This window comes from Papio anubis, chromosome 7 (genome assembly GCF_008728515.1).
Source record: "Papio anubis isolate 15944 chromosome 7, Panubis1.0, whole genome shotgun sequence".
Lineage (NCBI taxonomy): Eukaryota > Metazoa > Chordata > Mammalia > Primates > Cercopithecidae > Papio > Papio anubis.
Genome location: NC_044982.1, coordinates 70,396,588 through 70,419,530, shown reverse-complemented (window position 1 = coordinate 70,419,530; position 22,943 = coordinate 70,396,588). Strand labels below are relative to the sequence as shown.

The following is a 22,943-nucleotide window of genomic DNA, read 5'->3' as shown; positions in this document are numbered from 1 at the left end:
ACTTTTGAATTGTTGTCACATCCTGCCATAATTCTTATTTTCTTCAATGGAATGTGATTCCTTGGGAGACAAGAAATTTTGCTGTGTAATTCTTTTTGTATAGTAAGCACTAAATAAAAATTGTGGATTGATACTCTAAGCATTTATTCATCTGTTGATTGACTCAGAAAACATGTATTTGGAACTCCTGTATGCTGCCATGCTCTGTGCCAGGTGTTGGAGATAAAAAGGTGAAAAATTCATGTTCTTAATAAGTTCAAGGGTAGTGAGGAGAGACAAATACATAAACAGATGCAAAAACGGCATTTCTTCACTGATGATATTCCAAGCTGAGGAGCCACAAACTCTGTCTACACATCCAGTATCCAGGACTGTGGAGTTGCTATAGTCAATTGAGCTTTGGTTTTTGGATCATTGACTGGATTTATTTCTCACCTTTCAAAAATCTGCTTTAGTGTGAAGACACCAGGATACAGATTATGAAATCAGTCATGCTCAGAGTTTGAAACAAATACATTCAATATCTTCAGAATTGTCCCACTCAGTTAAATCTTAATTCAATTTCTATATGATGTCACTTGGGTATTTGAAGGCTGTTTTCAGGTCCTCATAAGGTCTCTCTTCCAGTTCATTCTGCTTTATTTCATGTTTCCCACTTGTGTAAAACATGAAGACCATAAGAGACAAATTTATAGTGAAGCTAAATTTCAAGGTACCTCACTCACATAGGGCCCTAGAGATGTGCTCACATGGGCATATATCTTTGTAAAACTGCTGCCCCTTTCCACTTAGAGTTCCCATTCATCACACTTCCCCTTGGGTAGAGTATTGTCATAATGGCCTTGAACATTTCTGGGGTGCGACTAAGGGAAAATGGATTTGGACATACATATTGTCTGGATTCAGTGGGATCCGTTTATGTGGCTTGAAGTCACTTCTGCATATACTTAAATTATTCCAGCTACTGTAATCCTGATTTGAAATTTGAAATGAAACATGAAATTCCAAGGAATCCTGAATAGCCAAAACAGTCTCGATAAAGAAGAAAGTTGGAAGACTCACATTTCTTGATTTCAAAACTTATTGCAAAGCTACAGTAGTCAAACAGTGTAGTAATGACATAAGGAGAGACATAAACAAATGAAATAGAATTGAGAACTTAGAAACAAACCCTCACATATGTGGTAATTGGTTTCTAACAGGAGCAACAAGACCATTCAATGGTTTCTTCAACAGATGGTTCCAGGAAAACTGAACACCCATATGCCAAAGTGCCACTAAAGTATTCTTCAGGCAGTAAATAGGTGGAAAAGTATTGTAGAGGTGTGTCAAGCCCTTATGTGATATAAATATTATGTTATTATAATGGATTTTGTGGTATCTTAGTAACTTTTCCAAATTTAATATTTCTTATTCTAAATAAATATCTACTTTCATGTCTAATTTTCTCCTTATAATTATTTTTCTTAAAGAAATCCCTTTTCTGTACACCAATTGTATAAGCTTTAGGTCCCCTAAAGTCTGGATTTGTATCTGGAAATCAGGCAGGATCGCCACTAATCCACATAGCACATGGCATGACACATAAACTAGTTGAATTTCAGCTGTGCTCCCTCCCTGGGCTGGGTGACCTCACACAAAGTCCATTTTGTAAATTCTACACAGCAGCCTGTCACCTGCTATATATGATGTTTTGAGTGGGTATGATCTCAGTAAAAAGTAAAACTATCTTCTTCTAGACACCACAGTTCTAATATGAATCTTTAAAAGAGGTAATGACTGTTGTTTGGGCATTGAGGCAATTAAGCACTCTGTGATTTCATAAATTTAAAAAATATTTATTGAATACCTACCCTGTTCAAGGTCCTGTGAGAACCAAAAAGACAAGTGAGACCAAATTTTTCCAAGTCATAGTTTAGCAGGGCTGCTAAGACATACTCATAACTTAGTACCATATTATAAACAGTGACACATCCCAGAGAGGCTCCGAGGAAGCATGATGGGTAGAGTGATACTATCAAGTATTGTCTAAACTGGCACACTTTGAGAGTGCAAGAAGATGCTTCTAATAATTATGCTAAGACCACAGACATAAAGTGGGGTGGCCCTGGGCACATCAGGACCAAGCAGTCACCTGGTTATGGAGAACTGTGGCTGAGGAAAAATCACAGTGGAAAGAGGAATCCATGTTAGATATAGAAACTGAGGCCAGAGAACCAGCGAGTTACAGACATGAGAAGTAACAGATCATAGACTTCTGATCACAACTTGTCTCAAGGTCGACAAGACCATGGTGCTCCCGATGCCTCAGAGAAATGTTTGTTGTTCGTTATGACAGTGAAAAAACTCAGACAGACACTAATAAGATTACGTACCTCAGAGTAGTCTCTATTCTGAAGTCACATATGAAAAAGTATTTTTCAGTAGTGGTCAAAAGCATTTTCTTAAGAGACAATGTTTTCTGATCGAATTATGTTTTAAAATTGTAACATTATACTGTCTGTCCTACCTTTATCAGGTTGTCTGCAACCTGATTAGTTGCCTAAAAGATTATTATTTCCCTGTGTTCAACCCACATGTCTCAAAGGACAGGGCTGAGAGCAACCAATCAAAACCCAGGGTTTGGAAATGGCCAAGTATCATGAGGAATAATCCATGGACTATTTTAGATACAAAAATTCTGACAGCTTGTTCTTGTGACAAAGATGTTAACAAGGAAAGAAAATGGCACTAATTTAATCTATTCTTATAGTTCATTCTAAAATGAGACTAGCATGACACCAAGTTATAATAATAAATACTATAGTAATTTCACGATTCTTCCTACGTGCTGTTCACAGTCCTTTCACATGCAAATATGCCATCCATTGCCTCATGACAGCAATTTTAAGTGCATTAAAGAGTTCTGAATCTTCTTATACTTAGCTCCTAATTACGTTGCAGGAACATACACAGAATAGTACCGTATACTGGCACTTGCTTGATAGCATCTCTCTTTACAGTGGGTTCCTCTCCTCCTGACAGAGCGTCTGTGTTCAGGAACATAGGTTGCACCAGTAAGATAATCACTAGGAGTAGTGAAAGAGAGAAGTAAAATTTGCCAGAAATGAAGTCATCGTGAAATAATCAATACACCTTTGTTTTGTAATAGAAATTTGCATTTACATAAAGTTTCTTTTAAAATGGAGAATTGTTAAAAGATGTGTTTAAAGATTTTTTAAAAAGTTTTTGAGGACATGCTTGAAAAAGACCACATTATAACTATGAAGAAAAGATATTCAAGATCAGTGCTCTTGGGTATCCCTTCCTTGCCTTTGGGGCAGGCAACTGGCCACAGGTGCATTGGGTGCAAAGTACTGTATTGGTATTGGGTGAAATTCCAAAGAAAGCAGAAGTGTTATGATTTTTTTTAGGACCTTAAAACCCACACCAATTGGGATTTTTTCTTATGTGTTAGTGGTTGCTAGTGGCTGACTCACAGAATGCTTAGATCTAGTAGGCTGGATGAATGTGGTGTTTTTTGGTGGCTTCAAAGAGAATAAAAAGTCTGGAGAAAGCATCTTTCCCGGATTTAATCTAGTTTATGAGCCATAGTACTATCTAAAGCAAGCTTGTTTAACCCGTGGCCTGTGGGCCACATGCTTCCCAGGACAGCTTTGAATGTAGCTCAACACAAATCTGTAAACTTTCTTAAAACATTAGGATTTTTTTTTTTAACTCATTAGCTATCATTAGTATTAGTATGTTTTATGTGTGGCCCAAGACCATTCTTCTTCAAATGTGACCCAGGGAAGCTGAAAGATTGGACACCCCTGGTCTAAAGGTAGCCCAAAGTAAGTATATTGGAAAACCCCTACTTCAATGAAACTATTGAGAAGTGGTGGTCAATTTCATTACGGGCTTTTGTTTTTAAACACTGTCATGTTTGGTGGTTTAATGGCAAGTGGTTGTGAAGGACTGAATGAAAATGTCTACTTTCTGGGAAATGACTTTGGATTGGGTCCCTCCCACCCCTTCTATGCAAATTTCTATGAATCCAAAATTGTTAATGAAGGAACATTCCAGGTGACAATGCTTCTCACCCATTTCTTTAGCATCTTTCCCACCAGGAGCATGAAGACCAGGCTCTGACCCTGTCAGTAACTTCTCTGTGTGCTTGTTTAATTAATTAAGGACTGTAGATGTATCACAGCCTCTGAATTCAGCTTAATAGCCTTAATTATTCAGGAAAACAATACACTGTGTAAATTAGTACACACCAGACATGACATAATTACCAGGGCAGGGTGGACAGCATTTTGTTGAAGTGCTGCTTTAAATGACTCATTTCAATGTTGAAAATGTATTTTTTTTGTATTTGAGAGCTAATGTACTGAATTGTTCTTTCAGAAATCTGGCTCCACTTGCTTTAAAAAGCCAGGTAGGAGGAAAATAATAAATTCTGTGTCTTCTGGGATAAAAACCACATTTTGTATTTTACTGCTGGGCGGCACAATCACTGTAATTCTGGAAGGTTGCTATTACTGTATGAGCAAACTTTTTTTTGTATTACTACTGTTTATTTTAAGGCAGGGGCATGTTCTCTAGTAGACACATAATGAAAATGGCCTTGTATTAAAATTGTTTACCTGCTGTTTGCTGAGAGGAGTTGTAAAATTGGAAATAGAAAAGACTTCCTATGTCACCTAGCCCATCCCAGGAAGGGCAAAGAAAAAGATTATATCCTAATGCAGCTTTTCTTGGGGAGTCCGAAATAGACCACAATCTTCACACGTCTCACGGAGTAATTTCTTGGAGGCAGGATGAGATTGTTTGTGTCAATTCAGGAGGTAAAACAGTATTTCTACAGATGTTGAAAAAGAGGGGTAGCAATTTATTGACAAATTTATTGACTGAGGTCCCACGTTTGAGGACTTTAAGATCAAAAGAAATCTGTAACATTCCCTAAATTGATTGTGCTGAATTATGCAATCAAGTAGGGTTTTCCTACTAATGTATCCAGTTATGTGGGTCAGTACATAAGCATTGAGAGGAAAATGATATTCTCTCTGGAGATAAAATGTACTATAACAATGGCTTGGTTTGAATTTTACTACTTCTCCTTTCCTTCCTAAATTTGCCAGAGGCCATGAGAAGAACAAGAAATGGCAAAAATGTACGTAAAATCAGGAAGAAGCTGATGAGACATAAGAGGGCTAGATAATTTACATCAGAAATGAACCCCTTATCCATCAAAGGTTGAAGTGACATTGTAGTAATAAAGCTGAATTCGCCGTTGGCAAAATTGTGGAGCAGTCCTGGTTGTCGCTTCTCCTGGTTTTGAAGACATTTCCATCATTTTCTCCACCCTTTCTCTCTCCTGTTAGTCCCCACTTACCCCTGCTTTTCCACCCTGGGACCCAAGAACCCCACCTAGTCAGCCAGAATATTCACCAAACTAAATTGGAAAGAAACTGATGTTGGCTATTTACCCATGTATTTTACAATTTCAGCTTCTCATTTTGGCACACCCCTTCTGTCAGACCTCCATTGTGATTAGAGAAGCTCTTACTTAGCAAGCCTTTGTCACTTGAGAATTTCAAGGGCCTTCATACTGTGACTGTGGTCAGCAGCTGCTAATATGGCCCCTGGTGATCCCTGCTTCCTGGTGTTTGTCCCTGTGTGTCATTCCTTCCGCTTGAGAGTGGCTGGAACTAGTGACTTGCTTCTAACAAATAGAATATGACAAACATGATGAGATACCACTTCTGAGATTAGGTTGCAAAAATACTATGGTTTCTTTTTTAGGCTTGCTCTGTCTGAAGGAGGCTGGTGTCATTTTGAGCTGTCCTATGGGAGGGAACAGAAGGAAGCCTTTGACCAACAGCCAGTGAGAAGCCAAAGCCTGCTAATGACGTGACTAACCTTAGAAGGTGATCCTCCTGTGTTAAACCTTCAGATGAGAACACAGACCTAGATGACAGCTTCCCTGGAATTTCATGAGAGACCTTGAGCCGGAGACATCCAGCTAAGCTATGCCCAGGTTCCTGACCCACAGAAAATGTGAGATAATAAATTTTCATTGTTTTCAGCTTCCAAATGTTGTTACACAACGAATGATAAACAATGAACTACCTCATTTATAACAACAATATATTTAAGTTAAAACAATAATTAAACTGAACTCAGACTAATGAGTTCTGGTGGTTGGAACACAGGGCTAATGAGGCTAAGTTTATAATTTTTGACCCACTTCTGAACCCAAGTAGTTGCTTAACTTTTGTCCTGATCACAGGTTACACCATATTGGGCTACATTATACATTTTGCCTTTCATTCCAAGGGTATTTCCACATTTAGTTGACTGTGGAACACTTTTTCAAGCAGAATTTCATGAGACTAGTGCTCTAAGGAACACAGTTGGGGAAACATTGGTAAGCTATTTTCTGTTGTTGGACATATAAATTGTTGGCAGTTTTTAGCCTTTATAAATAACGATCATCTTGGAGAACATCTTGAACCATTTCCTAGAATACATCCCTAAAAGTAAAATGGCTGGGTAAAATAGTGTAAATTTTTTATATAAATTCTCAGATTACTCTTCAGAAACATTACACCAATTTTATATTTCTACCTTAGTGTGTTTTCCTCAAACCCTAACACTGGAAATTATTTTAAAACATTTGTCAGTTTGATGGGTGAAAACTGTATCATGTATTTTATAATACATTTTATGTTTTTGACTACAAATGTAGTTAAACATTACATTTTTCTTTGGCAAATTGCTTATTTTTGTTCATCTTTACTCATCTTTCTATTCATATGCTTGACTTTCTTCATTATTGTGTGGAAGTTTTTTATATGATTTCATGTGAATATAGTGCTTTGAAGCCAAATAGCAGGGTAAGAGTTTGGAGAACCAACAAAGGACAGGGGTTGCGGGCACATTATTTTAGATAGCGTGGTTGGTAAGACTGCTCAGAGGAGGTGACATTTGTTTGTTGGAAACACCTTTTATTTGCCTTCGTGCAGGAGATTGTGCATTTGTCCCTCTAGGTTCACTCTCTGCCCTTCCCACAGAGCTCCTCTCTGGGAGGCTGGCCCGTGGACACTGTGACAAACACTTCCTCTGGCTTCTCATTGGGTTTAGCAAATGAGGAGCCCAGCAGGAGATTAGAGGGTGGAAGAAGAGTGAGAATGGGATATTTCTTTTCTTTCTCTATTTTTTTTTTTATACTTTAAGTTCTAGGGTACATGTGCACAACGTGCAGGTTTGTTACATATGTATACATGTGCCATGTTGGTGTGCTGCACCCATTAACTCGTCATTTACGTTAGGTATATCTCTTAATGTTATCCCTCCCCCCTCCCCACAATAGGACCCGGTGTGTGATGTTCCCCTTCCTGTGCCCAAGTGATCTCATTGTTCAATTCCCACCTATGAGTGAGAACATGTGGTGTTTGGTTTTCTGTTCTTGCGATAGTTTGCTGAGAATGATGGTTTCCAGCTGCATCCATGTCCCTACAAAGGACACAAACTCATCCTTTTTTATGGCTGCATAGTATTCCATGGTGTATATGTGCCACATTTTCTTAATCCAGTCTGTCACTGATGGACTTTTGGGTTGATTCCAAGTCTTTGCTATTGTGAATAGTGCTGCAATAAACATACGTGTGCATGTGCCTTTATAGCAGCATGCCTTATAATCCTTTTGGTATATCCCCAGTAATGGGATGGCTGGGTCAAATGGTATTTCTAACTCTAGATCCTTGAGGAATCACCACGCTGTTTTCCATAATGGTTGAACTAGTTTACAGTCCCACCAACAGTGTAAAAGTGTTCCTATTTCTCCACATCCTCTCCAGCACCTGTTGTTTCCTGATTTTGTAATGATTGCCATTCTAACTGGTGTGAGATGGTATCTCATTGTGGTTTTGATTTGCATTTCTCTGATGGCAAGTGACGATGAGCATTTCTTCATGAGTCTGTTGGCTGTATAAATGTCTTCTTTTGAGAAGTGTCTGTTCATATCCTTTGCCCACTTTTGGATGGGGTTGTTTTTTTCTTGTAAATTTGGTTGAGTTCTTTGTAGGTTCTGGATATTAGCCCTTTGTCAGATGAGTAGATTGCAAAAATTTTCTCCCATTCTGTAAGTTGCCTGTTCACTCTAATGGTAGTTTCTTTTGCTGTGCAGAACCTCTTAGGATATTTCTTTCTCTGCTCCACTCTCCTCAGTGGTCACCTTGACTGATTGTAGTCCTTGGCTGAAGGTCATTGCTTCTCCCAAGGCAGCTCTCTCTACATGATCCTCTAATTATTGGTTCCAGCAGCCACACTATCCCTTCATACCCCAGCTCTAGAAATAGTAACAGTTTTATCTCTTGTAGTTTACCTACCCCCAAGCACACCTTTATCACTAGTCCTTTGCAAATATACTACCTTTAAATTATCCTAATTTGAGTGTGCCATCTGTTTTCCTTTTGGGCCATGTACTAGAACCTGTTGGTGCCCCACCAGATCCCTTCTACCTGGCCGGTATAACTGTCTTCCTGCTACTGTGACTGTTGACTGCTTATGGCTTATAGTTGCAGTCTTCTCCAGAGAATTGCCTTTGGCCCCTGGGAGTCACCTTGCTCAGAAATGCCTGGGAAGTTAGGCCCTCCTACCCTGGGGGCAGTCTGCAGTCAATGCTGACTGATTGGAGGGACCAGGATACAAAAACCTAAGCCCTTAGCTAAGGTAACTTGACAAAAGAACAACATGTGATGAATCATTTTACAGATTCTTGGCAGTAATATGAAACCTCACTATTTAAAACTGTGAGATACTTTCCCAGCTAGACAAATTGACGATAAAGAAGAGAGAGAAGACAGACCATATACTTGGGAGTTTCATATGTGAGAAAGGGGATAAAATCATCAATAAATGATGCTGAGGTACTTGGCCATTATATAGTACAAGATAAAATTAGATTGCTATACCACATCATTCACAAAAATACATTCGAGATAGCTTAAAACCTAAATGTGATCAGCAAAGCTCTAAAACTTTCAATCAAAAAATGGGAGAATATTTTTATGCCTTTAGAAAAAAAAATTTTTAATTGACCCATAGAAATTGTATATATTTTTATTTATTGTATACAACATTGTTTTTAAATATGTATACACTGTGGAATGGCTCAATTGAGCTAATTAACATGCACATTACATTACATACTTATCATTTTTTGTGGTAAAAACAATCTACCCAGTGATTTTCAAAGTATGTTATTAACTATACAACCATGTTGTACAATAGCTCTCTTGAACTTATTCCTAAGATATAATTCTTAAACAGAGAAAGCGCGAAAGGAAAAATTAATACATTCTGACACACTGAAACATAAAACTTCTGTATAAAAGGTGGGAGATGAAAATAAAAGTCGTAGACTGAGAAAAGACATTGCAACTCATATTACCAATGAAATATTAATATGCAGAATATATAAAATGCTCTTAGAAATCAATACTCTCAGAGAGAAATATTGTTAAAATATATAATGGTAAACTGACAGAGGAAGATAGATGGCTGATATGGTTTGGCTGCATCCCCACCTAAATCTCACCTTGAATTCTAATAATCCCCATGTGTCATGGGAGGAACCCTGTGGGAGGTAATTAAATCATGGGGCAGATTTTTCCCATGCTATTCCCATGATAGTGAATAAGTCTCATGAAGTCTGATGATTTGATAAACAGCAGTTCCCCTCACATGCTCTCTCTTGCCTGCTGCCGTATAAGATGTGCCTTTCTCCTCCTTCGCCTTCCGCCATGATTGTGAGGCCTCCCCAGCCATGTGGAACTATGAATCCATTAAACCTCTTTTTCTTTATAAATTACTCAGTCTCAGGCCTGTCTTTATTAGCAGTGTGAAAATGAACTAAAACAATGGCCAATAAATATATTAAAGATGTCCAACTTCTTTTCTTAGGAAATGTAAATTAAAACAAGGACATAACATTTTATATTTACAAATTTATTAAGTTTGATAATATCCAATGTTGGTGATAATGCTAACAAAACAAGAACTCCAAGGCATGGCTGGAGGGAGGGAAAATAAGTATAAACACTTTGGAAAGCTATGTTGGAACTACCAAGTAAGGTTGACAATGCATATTCTCCATAGCCCAACAGTTCTACTTCTGGGAGCTTATCAGGGAGACACTCTTGTTCAAGGAGACATATACAAAGATGTATATTTCTGAGTTGTTAATTGTTACAGGCTAAGAAAATTTTATTGTCAAACAGCAGGGGGATGAAAAATATACACTGTTGTTTGTTGGTCCAGTAGAATGCCTAAGAATGAAATGAATTAATTGGATTTGAATGTATCAACATAGCAAGTCTCAGAGACATAATGTTGTGGCTTAAAAAAAAAGGCAACGTTGAATATAGAGTATCAAACATTTAGGAAGTTTATCCAAAGGAAAGAAATAAACATATATGAGTATGATAATACTTATTTCAGGAAAAGGGTTACTTCTGAGTAGACAGGAATGAGGAAGAGATGGAAAGTGAGACTGTAACTGTATTTGTAATGTTTTTTTTCTTTGAAAATAAGGACAATCTAAAGGGAATGTAGCAAAATATTAGTACAGACAATCTCAGTGGTGAATATATTAATATCATGTTCCCTGAGTGTAAATATAACATAACTTTAAAAAGACTAGATATTAAGGCCATGATATATAAAAAAATTTTAATGAACAATGAAAATAGTAAAGCTTATAAATAATGCCTAAGTTGTTTGTCTTAACATGGCTCTAAAACACCAGTTAAAGTCTTGTTGATGGAGAAGATACTTGATGTAAGGAATTAATAAACACCACCTGGGTCTTTGAAAAAAGCCTAAGCCTTTTGCCTCAAGGTGGGACAACCACGTGGTGATAATCATACTCCAGAACTCCCTTGGGGTCAGGCTGGGGCTAGACTATAGCTGAAATCACATCTTGAGTTTCTTTCCCTGCCTTATCCTGTTCCCCTTATATTATAATAATTTACTCAGGAGAAAAGTCTTTCAGTTAGTCACTTGTATAGAGATTCCTGTTTCAAGCTGTGTTTCTAGAGACCCTGATCTAAGATAGAGTTTGATTGACACAGCCTTGATTCTTGAAACAACAGTTTCACTTGGTATATAATTCTAGGTCATAACTATCTAATCTTGAAGTTGTTATTCCATTTACTTCTAGCTTCATTGTTGCTTTTGAGAAGTCGGGCGTCAGTCTAATTGATATTACTTTGTTGCTGGTTTGCCTTTTTACTGTGTATTTTAAAATTTACTGTGTATTTAAAATATTTTTATTTTATTCTGCAGGTTCATTACAATATCTCTACATATATGTTTCTTTTTATTTACCCTTTAGCATTTGTTTGGCTTCTGGAACCTGAGAATTTATGACTTTCATAATTTGGGAAAATTCTCAGCCATTTACTTTTCAAATATTGTCTATTTCTATTACCTTATTTCCAAACTTCAGTTAGATTTATTACTCTAGTCTCCTGTCACTTAATCACTTTTTTATCTTATGCTGTAATCTGTGTAATTTCTTCAGATTTATTTTCCAGTTATTTTCTCTTTAATCATTTCAAATCTGTTTAATATTATTTACTATATTTTAAATGTCTAGATATTTAATTTTTAAAAAAATACCTAATCATTTTTGTAGTGTCTTATATTTTCATTGATATATCATAGTTGTACATTTTTTTGGATACATGTGATAATTTGACGGATGCATGCAATATATGATCAAATCAGAGTAATTGGGATATCCATCACCTCATTTTTTTATGTTGGGAACATTAAAATTCTTTTTTAGCTATTTTGAAATATATGATAAATTGTTGTTAACTATAATTTCTGTACTATACCATCACATACTAGAACTTATTCCTTCTAACTGTATTTTTGTACCCTTTAACCAACTCTTCTTCAGTCCCCATACCCACTTCCTTTCCCAGCCTTTGTAACCATCATTCTGTTCTCTACCTCCTTGAGATTCAGTTTTTTAGCTTCCACATATAAGTGAGAATATGTGATGTTTGTCTTTCTGTGATTGGCTCATTTCACTAACATAATGACCTCCCATTCCATCCATGTTGCTGCAAATGACAGGATTTCATTCTTTTTTTATGGCTGAAAAATACTTCATTGTTACAGATAGCACATTAAAAAAAACTACTCATCTATTGATGGACACTCAGATTGATTCCATATTTTGGCTAGTGTGAATAGTGCTACAATAACCATGGTAGTACAGATATCTCATCGACATACTGATTTCCTTTCTTTTGGACATATGCCCAGCAGTGGGATTGCTGGGTCATATGGCAGTTCTGTTTTTAGTTTTTTGAGGAAGCTCTGTATTGTTTTCCATAATGGCTGTATGTAGTGAATCATTTATTAATTGTTATTAATTGTAGTATTGATACTCTTATTTTAATGGTATTTATTACATAGCCATTATATTCTATATATAATAATTCTAATATCTACAGTATTTGAAAGAGTTACTCTTTCAGTGATTTCTGATCACTTTTAGTATCTTATTTACTCTTGTATTTTATCTTTTTTTGTGAGCATATATATTTTTATACATTTTGCAGGGATTTTGTTGAAGCCTGGGATTTAGGGTAGGTTCCTTAATAGATGGTTTGCATTTACTTCTGTTGGGAACATGGTGAACTCCCATTCCAGCCTTAAAGAAATTTCTCAGCTTCAAATTAATGGGATCATAGAGGTAGAAAAAATTCTGGCTCCATACATACATGAAGAACAGATTGTTATGTATTCTAAAAGAATATTTTTTCTTCAATTTGGGGTCAAGGCTTAGACCTGCATTGTTTTTCCTGTTTTACTTTTAGGAGGAAAGATTTTCTTTCTAGCTCAGATGTTCCCTGTAGGTGTACTGTTTTTTTCTTTAGGGGGATCTGTGTACCTGAAAGAGGAGGAGGTCTCCAATCTAACTTTCTCTTTCAATGGGCTCTAGGTTTTGTTTAAAAATTGAGATCAGAGCGTCCAATTCAACTTTCTATAATGATAGAAACGTTCTGTATTTGTGTTGTTCAACATGGTATCCATCAGCCACTGTGATTATTGAACACTTGAAATGTGGCTTATGTAATTGAGAAATTTTTAGTTATTTTTAAAAATTTAAATAGTCACAGGTGGCAAGTAGCTACTGTATCGAACAGTGCAGCTCTGGACTATCAGGGATCAGCCATTGTCCCAGGACAGGCATTGTTTTCAGTATTCTCTTACCTTTTGAGATTAATGTTTTTGCTTTAACTTTTTGGTTTCTATGATTTTTTAAAAAAACTTCTCAAACTATTAAAATATCTAAAAATGTATTTTTAAAGCAATGTTAGCTGTTTTCTGCTGGGAAAGTTTTTTTTTTCAAGGTATGTAGTTTGCTGTGTTGCTGGGAATAGAAGTTGTAGATGATATATAAGCAGATTCTTGAATGGGACGACGAAGGAATTCACGCAAAAGTGAGATACAGGGGAGAAAAAAATGCAAGGTCCCTGGGGGAAGGAATATCTTTGAATATTTAAGAACTATCAATACCACAAGTGTAACTAGTATGGAGTACCAAGGGGGAAAAATAGTAGAAGATATAATGTCAGAGAGGCAGGCTAGAGATAGGTCTTTTTAGAGTATTATAGAGCATGGAAAGCAATTTGGATTTTTATTTCAACTATGGTGGGAAACCATTAGTAGTTTGAATGTGGGTGGGTAGTGTTATGTGATTTATGTTTTCCAAAGATTACTAGGATAGTTCCAAGGAATATAGGTAGCAAGATCAGTAGTTTAAGTGGGAGATGATGAACACTATATGGATTACCGTCTCTGTTCTTAAAACACACAAAAAGCACCACATACCATGGCACATTGATATCAATAGCATGCCTTTTATTACCAACATTGTTCATGCCACAATGCCCTTATCTCTACACCCGCTCCAAGGCAGGCCACTTGGAAGATGAATTCATGCAATGAGGGATTTTAATGCCATAATTTTACTTCTGCAAACTCTGCTTCCATTAATTATTTTCAACAAGATATATTTTAGTAAATTCCAAAGTCTTCTTGTTTAAGGTAATTTCTCATTCTGTTCCACAAATTACCTGGAATATATCATTGAATTAAATAGAATATCTGAGAGGAAAGGCTGTTTATGGGCAGGACATCATTTATTGAACATAAGTGCCATTATTCATCATTATGCTCATTACAGTACAAAGGATTTACCTGCTTTTGACATCTGGCCTTTTAAAGTCACCCAATTGTGGCTGCCTGTGAAAGGTTAAGAAGAAGTACAGTCCATTTCTCTAATGATAGAGCTGTAGAAGCTAATGGCAGCATAAACCATTCTAGACAACTAGGAACAACTTGAGTAGTACTTTTAATTACTTTTAGAGGAAAACCTGAAAACCTATCAAGAAAGAAAAATGGAAGTTTACTTTATAATGAAAAAGCTTTTACTTCTTGTTATTACTACCACGGATGAGGGGAGAAAAAAGGAAGCATATCTTAATATGAATGGAATTTAGTTTGTGTGTGTGTGTGTGTGTTTTCATGGGTAATTTACCCTAAAGAGCCCCTGAGTAGTAGAAAACTTGTAGGAAGAAGAAGAAGTTGGAGTCAAGTATGAGCTCCCATTCTGGCTGAATAATTTGTTGAGTGGCCTTAGGCAAGTCAGTTTTCCTCTTTGGCTTCATGTTCTAATATTCCACAGTTTTGCAACCTCTTTTCCCTTAAAGAAGGTAGTCAGTTTCTACTGGAGAAGTGTCTCACTTGTAAATAACTGCTTGACAGCTGTGATGTCTGCCTCTGCACCTGTGATCCACAGAGGCACTGACTTCAAAATTTTCTGTCTGCTGCTCATGCTGTATGTGTCATAAGCTTTAGTAATAATTTTGGATAATGAAGGTGGCACTGATAATGAAATTGAAAATGCACAAACTTGATATTTGTTGTATTTTAAATCTCTTTTATTAGGAAGTCTTCTAAAAAGCCTTAAGAGATATCGCTACTGTGAGCATAACCTACTTACAATACCCAATCAATGTCTTTTGCCCCTAATTTTTATTAGTGGTTGTATTAGTCAGGTTTCTCTAGGGGGACAGAATATATTTTATATATATAAAATGAGTTTATTAAGTATTAACTCACATGATCATAAGGTCCCACAATAGGCTGTCTGCAAGCTGAGGAGCAAGGAGAGTGAGTCTGAGTCCCAAAACTGAAGAACTTGGAGTCTGATGTTCAAGGGCAGGAAGCATCCAGCATGGGAGAAAGATGTAGGCTCAGAGGCTAGGCCAGTTTAATCCTTTCATGTTTTTCTGCCTGCTTTATCTTCTAGCTGTGCTGGCAGCTGATTAGATGGTGCCCACCTAGATTACAACTGGGTCTACCTTTCCCAGCCCACTGACTCAAATGTTAATCTCCTTTGGCAACACCCTCACAGACACACCCAGGAACAATACTTTGCATCCTTCAATCCAGTTAAGCTGACCCTCAGTATTAACCATCACAGTGGTACACTCCCTGCCGAGCACTCTCTGTAAAGAAAGGACAGGATGAGGATTAACCATTAGACATTTAATTTTGGTGGTGTTTTAAATATTCTATTTATACTTTAGAAGTAAGTTTCTAAGATTGCTTATCTAGGATTAATAAGAGGTAAGAGTAAGAAGATATGATTATGAGGAGGCATGGATAAGAGAGAGGGTAGCCAGTATCAGTGGGGTGGTTGGAAAAAGGATAAGAGTAAGAATGCAAGTATGAGGAAGGGAGATAGGGCAGGATTTATTCTATTTACCCAGTAATTATGCTTATAATAGAGGCCCCTTATCAACTCATTCATTTATTTATTTAACAAATACTTGTTAATTGATGTTATGCTAGGTGCCAGGGAATAAAATGCAAATAGGATATCATCAAATAGTGAAGAGAGATCTTCACAGGCTTATAGAAGAGATACAAAATTATTTGGGAGTCTAGAGAGAAAAGAAAGTTGTTATTCTTAAGTAGGTCAGGAAAGTCTCCAGGAAAGAGATATTGAATGGGTAGGAGTTTTTTCATTTGACAACAAATACTTAATGAGCACCTATTATGTGGCAGACTTTATTCTTGCTCTTGAGAATACAGCATTAAACAACACAAAGTCCTTATTTTTGAGGAGCTTTCATTCTGGAAGGGGAAGACAAGAAAGTTACATGCAGTGTTTCTTTTTTTCTTTGTAAGTATTATAGAAAGAAAAGAGTAACAAGGTAGAAAATAATGGATGGTGCTATTTTATTAGGGTGGATGAGGATGGCTTTACAAAGAAGATAACATTTGAGCAGAAACATAAAGGGAGGGAGGAGTAGACCATGCAGATATCTAGGGTGTGAGCACTGCAGGCAGAGGCGAAAACAAGCACAAAGGCCATGAAATGGGAGCAGCTTGACATGTTTGAGGTATGACAAAGAGGCCAGTGTGGCTGGAGCACAGCATGCAAGGGAAGAACAATAAAATATGAGATCATAGAGATATCAAGGGGACCATATTCTGGAGGGTCTTGCAGCTTAGGTAAGAACTTTAGATTATAGTCTGAATGAGATGGGCAATACTGGAAGGTTTTGAGTAGATGATGATTATGGTGCTGGGTATAATTAACAGATTATGTGTCCATTGGAGAGGGGGTCAAATAAGGAAGGAAGCTGGGAGGCTCTCACAACAATCCAGTTGCAGGGTGATGATGGCTCAGAACTGAGTGGTAGGAGCGGCATAATGAGAAATGGTTGGATTCTGTGTGTATTTTAAACTTGGAGCCCAAGAGATTTGCAATTGGATTGGATATATTCTGTGAGAAAAAGAGAGGAGTCAAGGATAACTCCAAGGTTTCTGATATGGAGATGAAGCAGCTATAAGATAGACATGTGATCTTACATAATGTGGAGCAACTAACACGTTGAAGGCTGCAAAAGGAGCAGGTATGGTGGGTGAGGTATGGGGAATTAATACTTATATCTTAATATGTGAAATTTTAGACGTTTATTTGTTAGGCATACAAGTGGAGATAATGAGTAGATTATTGGCCATATGAACCTGGAGCTCAGGGGAAGAATCAGAAATGCATTTGAGAATTATCTACATATTGATAGCAATAAAGTCCTGGGACTGGATGAGATTTCCTAAGGAGTGAGTGAAGACAGAGAAGAGGCTTAAATGTGAACCCTGGATCACTCTGACATTTAACATCTGGGGTGATGAGGAAGAAACAGTAAAGGAGAGAACAGGAAGAAGTGGCTGCCAAATTAGAAAAACCAAGGTAATTCAAATGGAGAAAAGGACAGTTTTTCTAATAAATGGTGCTGGACAAACTGAATATCCATGTGGGGAAAAAATGAATCTTAGCCCTTAACTCACTCTGTATACAAAATTAACTCAAAATAGACCTAAGCATCAGATCTGAAATGAGATAAAGCTTCTAGAAGAAAACAGAAGAATATATCCTTGGTATAGGCAAAGATTTCTTAGAACACAAAGTTATAAAAGAAAATAAATTGGACTTCAAAATTTCAAAACTTCTACTCTTCAAATATACTGTTAAGAAAATGAAAAGGCAAGCTACAGACTGTCAGAAATTATTTGCTGCACATATAACATTTCTTTATATATTTTGGATATAAAACCTTTGTCAGTTATAACTCAATAAGAGACAGACAACTCACTAAAAAATTTGGCAAAATTTTAGGCACTTCACAAAAGAAGATATGTGAATGACCAAGAAACACATGAAAAGATGCTCAACATCATTAATCATTAAGGATATGCAAATTAAAATAGCAATGAGCTACTACTACATACCCACTAGAATAGCTAAAATTTAAAAGATTGACATAACCAAGTATTGGTGAGAATATGGAACTCTTATACATTACTTATGGGAATGTAAAATTATACAACTACTTTGAAAAACAATTTGGCAGTTTAGTATAAACATTCTCTTTCTGTACAGTCTAGCAAATCCACTTGTGGATATTTACCCAAAAGAAATGCATATATGTCCATACAAAGACTGCACATGGATGATCATAGAAGCTTTATTAATAACAGCCTTGAACTGAAAACAATTCAAGGTAATTGTGGAATATCCACGCAATGTAATACTGAGCAATTAAATAAGACCAAACTATTGATATATGAAACAACATGGATAAGCTCCAAAACCATGTTGAAAGAACAAAGCCAGATGTAAAACAGTATATAGTGCACAACTGCATTTCTGGAAAATTGTAATACAGACTAAAATAATCTGTAATAACAGAAAATAATAACTGGGCTCTAATTTTAAAATACATACAGAATCCATGCATGTCACATTATACTGCTTTTACCACCCAGATCTGAGTCACCATCATCCTGCAACTGGATAATTATGAGAGCCTCCCAGCTTCCTCCATTATTCGCTACCCCCCAGTATACACACACAACATGCGTATATGTGAATCTAGATTCTATATGCAATTATGGTCCTTAGTTTAGAACATACACAAAAATCAATTTTACGTGGGTTAAAAATTAATAGGCTATATTTTAGAGCTAAAACTTAAAACTATAGAAAAACTGAATGGATCATGAAGTGTTCTTATATACCCCCCCTTCCCCACAGTTTCCCCTGGTTTCAGCATCTTGCATTAGTATGGTATATTTGCTATAATTAATAAACCAATATTGATAGACTATTATTAACTAAAGTCCATAGTTTACATTAGGGTTCTCTTTGTGTTGTACTGTTCTGTGGGTTTTGACAAATGCATAATATCAGGTATCCACCATTACAGTACCATACAGAATAGTTTCACTGTCCCAAACATCCTCTGTGCTTCACCTATCCATCCCTTCCATCACCCTCCAAGAATCCACACAACCATGGACCTTTTTATTGCCTCTATTGTTTTACATTTTCTAAGATGTCATATAGTTGGAATGACAGAGTATGTAAACTTCAGACTGGAATCTTTCACTTTGCAGTATGCATTTGTTTCCTTGGTGTCTTTTAATGGCTTGGTAGTGCATTTATTTTTAGTGCTAAATAATGTTCCATTGTATGGATGTATCACAGTTTGGATTATTCATTTATCTATTGAGGGACATCTTAGTTGCTTTCCATTTGGAGCAATTATGAATAAAGCTGTTATAAACATTGTGTGTAGGTTTTTGTGTGGCCGTACCACCAAAACACATTTTAATTCATCTGGGTTAAATACTTAGAAGCATATTGGTATTTGTATTAAGTCCATGTTTACCTTCGTCAGAAACTGCCAGATTGTGTTCTAAAGGAGCTGTGCCATTTTGCACTTTCCACCCATAATAGATGAGAGGTCCTGTTGGTCCACATTCTTGCCAGCCTTTGATATTGTTAGGTTTTTTATTTTAGTCATTCTAATCCATGTGCGGTAGTATCTCAATTTTCAATTCCCTAAGGACATGTGATGCTGAACATATTTTCATGTGATCGTTTGCCACCTGTATATCTTCTTTGATGAAGTGTCTGTTCAGATAGTTCTTCCATTTTTTAATTGGGTTATCTTTTTTTGTGGCTTGTCTTTTCATTCTCTTAAGAGTTTTTTTTTTCACAGAGCAGAAAATTTTAATTTTAACGAAGTCCAACTTGACTTTTTTCTTTTATGGATTGTACCTTTGATGTTCTAAAAACTCATTATCAAACCTTGGATTATTTAGATTTTCTTCTCGTGTTATCTTCTAGAAGTTAACATTTTGAATTTTAAATTTAGGTCTGTGATTCATTTTGAGTTGGTTTTTGTGAAAGGTGTAAGGCCTGTGTCTTGATTTTTTTGGGGGGGTGGGTAATGCAAATGTCCAGTTTTTCTAGTACCATTTGTTGAAAAGACTATCTTTTCTCCGCTGGATTGCCTCTACTCCTCTGTCAGAGGTCAGTTGACTGTATTTGTATGAGTCTATTTCTGGACTCTTTATTTTGTTCATAAGTGTAAATCAGTTTGTCTATTTTTTAAATTAATACCACATCATCTTAATAATTGTAGTTTAAAAATAAGTCTTGAAATAAGGTAGTGTCAGTTTTCTGATTGTTTTTCCAAATAAACTTTAGAATCAATTTGTTGATATTCACAAAACAGCATGCTAGGAATTTGATTTGGATTGCATTGAATCTATAGATCAAGTTGGGGATAACTGACATCTTGACAATATTGATGTTTTGTTTTTCCAAATAAACTTTAGAATCAATTTGTTGATATTCACAAAACAGCATGCTAGGAATTTGATTTGGATTGCATTGAATCTATAGATCAAGTTGGGGATAACTGACATCTTGACAATATTGATGTTTTTTTAATGCCTGAACATGAAATATCTTTCCATTTATTTAGATTTTCTTTGATGTTTTTCAGTCTTATAGTTTTCCTCATATATATTTTGTCAGATATATAGATATATATATCTATAAATATCCCAAGTAGCTGGAATTACAGGCATGTGCCATCACACCTGGCTAATTTTTGTATTTTTAGTAGAGACAGGGTTTCACCATGTTGGCCAGGCTAGTCTCGAACTCCTAACATCAGGTGGTCCACCTGCCTTGGCCTCCCACAGTGCTGGGATTACAGGCTTGAGCCACTGTGCCTGGCCAGATTTATATATTTTATCTATATATGTATATAGTTTATCTAAAAATATTTTTCTCATATATATGTATATATTTTATCATGCCAGATTAATTTATATTTATATGTATATATTTTATCAGATTTACACCTAGTTATTTTGGGTGCTTTTGGTGCTAATGTGAAAGATATGCTTTGAATTTCAAATTCCAATTGTTCATTGATGGTATGTAGGAAAGTTATTGACTTTAGTATATTAACATTGTGTCATGCAATCTTGTTATTTGCCATAATTGCTTATTAGTTCCAGGAATTTGTTTTTAATTTTCCACATAGACAATCATGTCATATGTGAACAAAGACAGTTTTGTTTCTTCCCAACCTGTATGCCTTTTGTCTTCTTTTCTGGTCTTACTGCATTGGCTAGGACTTCAGTGTAATGTTGAATAGGTGTGGTGAGAAGGACATCCTAGTCTCATTCCTTATCTTAGGCAGAAAGCAACTAGTTTCCCACCATTAAGTATGATGTTAGCTGGAGGTTTTTAGTAGCTATTCTTTATCAAGCTGAAAAGTTTTCTTAAATTTTTAGTTTGCTGAGAGTTTTGATCATGAATAAATGTTGGATTTTTCAAATGCTTTTTCTGCATTTATTGATATGATCATGTGATTCTTCTTCTTTAACTTGTTGGTTTTATAGATTATATTAATACATGTTTGAACATTGAATCGGCCTCGCATACCTGCCATCTGGTTGTGATAGTTTGATTTGCTGATATTTTGTTGGAAATTTTAACACCTGTATTCATGAGATACATTGGCACATGATTTTTCTTTCTCGTGATATCTTCATCTGGTTTTGGTATTAAGGTGATACTGGTCTATTAGAATAAATTAAGAAGTGTTCCCTCTGCTTCTGTTTTCTGGAAGAGATTGTGAAGAATTGCTATCATTTCTTTCTTAAATGTTTGGTAGAATTCACCAGTGAGACTATCTGGGCCTGGTGCTTTTTGTTTTGGAAGGTTATTAATTGCTCATTCAATTTCTTTAATAGATTCAGGCCTATTCAGATGGTCTCTTTCTCCTTGTATGAGTTTTTATAGATCTTTTGAGGAATTAGTCCATTTTATCTAAATATTACCACATTGTGGGCATAGAGTTGTTCAAAATAGTCTTTATTATCCTTTTATTGGCCATGGGGTCAGTAGTAATGTCTCCTCTTTCATTTCTGATATTAATAATTTATTTTTACATTTTTCTGGGTTAACCTGGCTAAGGGGATTAGATTGCTCTATTTTTGGTTTTGTTGATTTTCTTATTTCTTCCTCAATTTCAATTTTGTTAATTTCCACTCTAATTTTTATTAGTTCTTTTCTTCTGCTTGATTTAGGGTTATATAACTCTTCTTTCTCTAGTTATCTAATGTGAAGGCTTAGGTTACTGATTTTAGGTCTTTCTTCTTTTCTAATATGTAAGTTCAGTATTACAAATTTCCCTCTAGACATTGTTCTTCCTGCATTCTGCACATTTTGATAAATTGTATTTTAATTTTCATTTACTTTTTAATTTTCTTGAAACTTCTTCTTTGACCCATGTGTTATTTAAAAGTGTGTTGTTTAATCTCCAAATATTTGAGATCTAGGTATTTTTTTATTGATTTCTATTTTAATTCAATTGTGGTCTAAGAGCATACTTTGTATGATTTCTATTCTTTAAATTAGTGTTTATGTGTTTATATTTAAATATGTGTTTTATGGCCCACAATGTGGTCTATCTTGGTGAACATTCCCTGTGGGTTTGATAAGACAGTTTATTCTGCCGTGGTTGGGGAAGTGTTCTAAAAATGTCAATTAAATCCAGTTGACCGACAGTGCTGTTCAGTTAAACTATATTCTTATACTGATTTTCTGCTTGCTGGATCTGTCCATTACAGATAAAATCTCCAACTATAATTGTGGATTCATCTACTTTGCCTTATAGTTCTATAAGTTTTGCATAATGTATTTTGGTTCTCTGAATACACATTAATGATTATTATGTCTTTTTGGAGAATTGACACTTTTATTAATATGTAACACTCTTCTTCATCCCTGATAAATTTCCTTGCCCTGATTCTGCTTTATCTGAAATCAACATAGCTTCTTTAGCTTTCTTTTGACTGGTGTTAACATGGTACATTTTTCTCTATCCCTTTACTTTTAACCTGAGTTTCTACACAAGCTGTGTATCCCGTATCCAAAATGCTTAGGACAAAAATTTTTCAGATTTCAGACTTATTTGGACTTTGGA

General features: G+C 35.8%; 1 long non-coding RNA gene across 6 annotated transcripts in view; it reads left to right on the top strand.

Moving 5' to 3' along the window:
- LOC103886190 overlaps nucleotides 1-22,943 on the top strand; it is a 206,121-nt gene that overhangs the window by 167,754 nt on the left and 15,424 nt on the right. For 5 of the 6 annotated variants that reach the window (XR_004184947.1, XR_004184952.1, XR_004184946.1 and 2 more), the window contains one exon: nucleotides 5,788-6,042. This is a non-coding gene — a long non-coding RNA (uncharacterized LOC103886190). Of the gene's footprint in view, nucleotides 1-5,787; nucleotides 6,080-22,943 lie in introns of those variants that run through there. The other variant, XR_004184948.1, reaches the window with a different exon arrangement.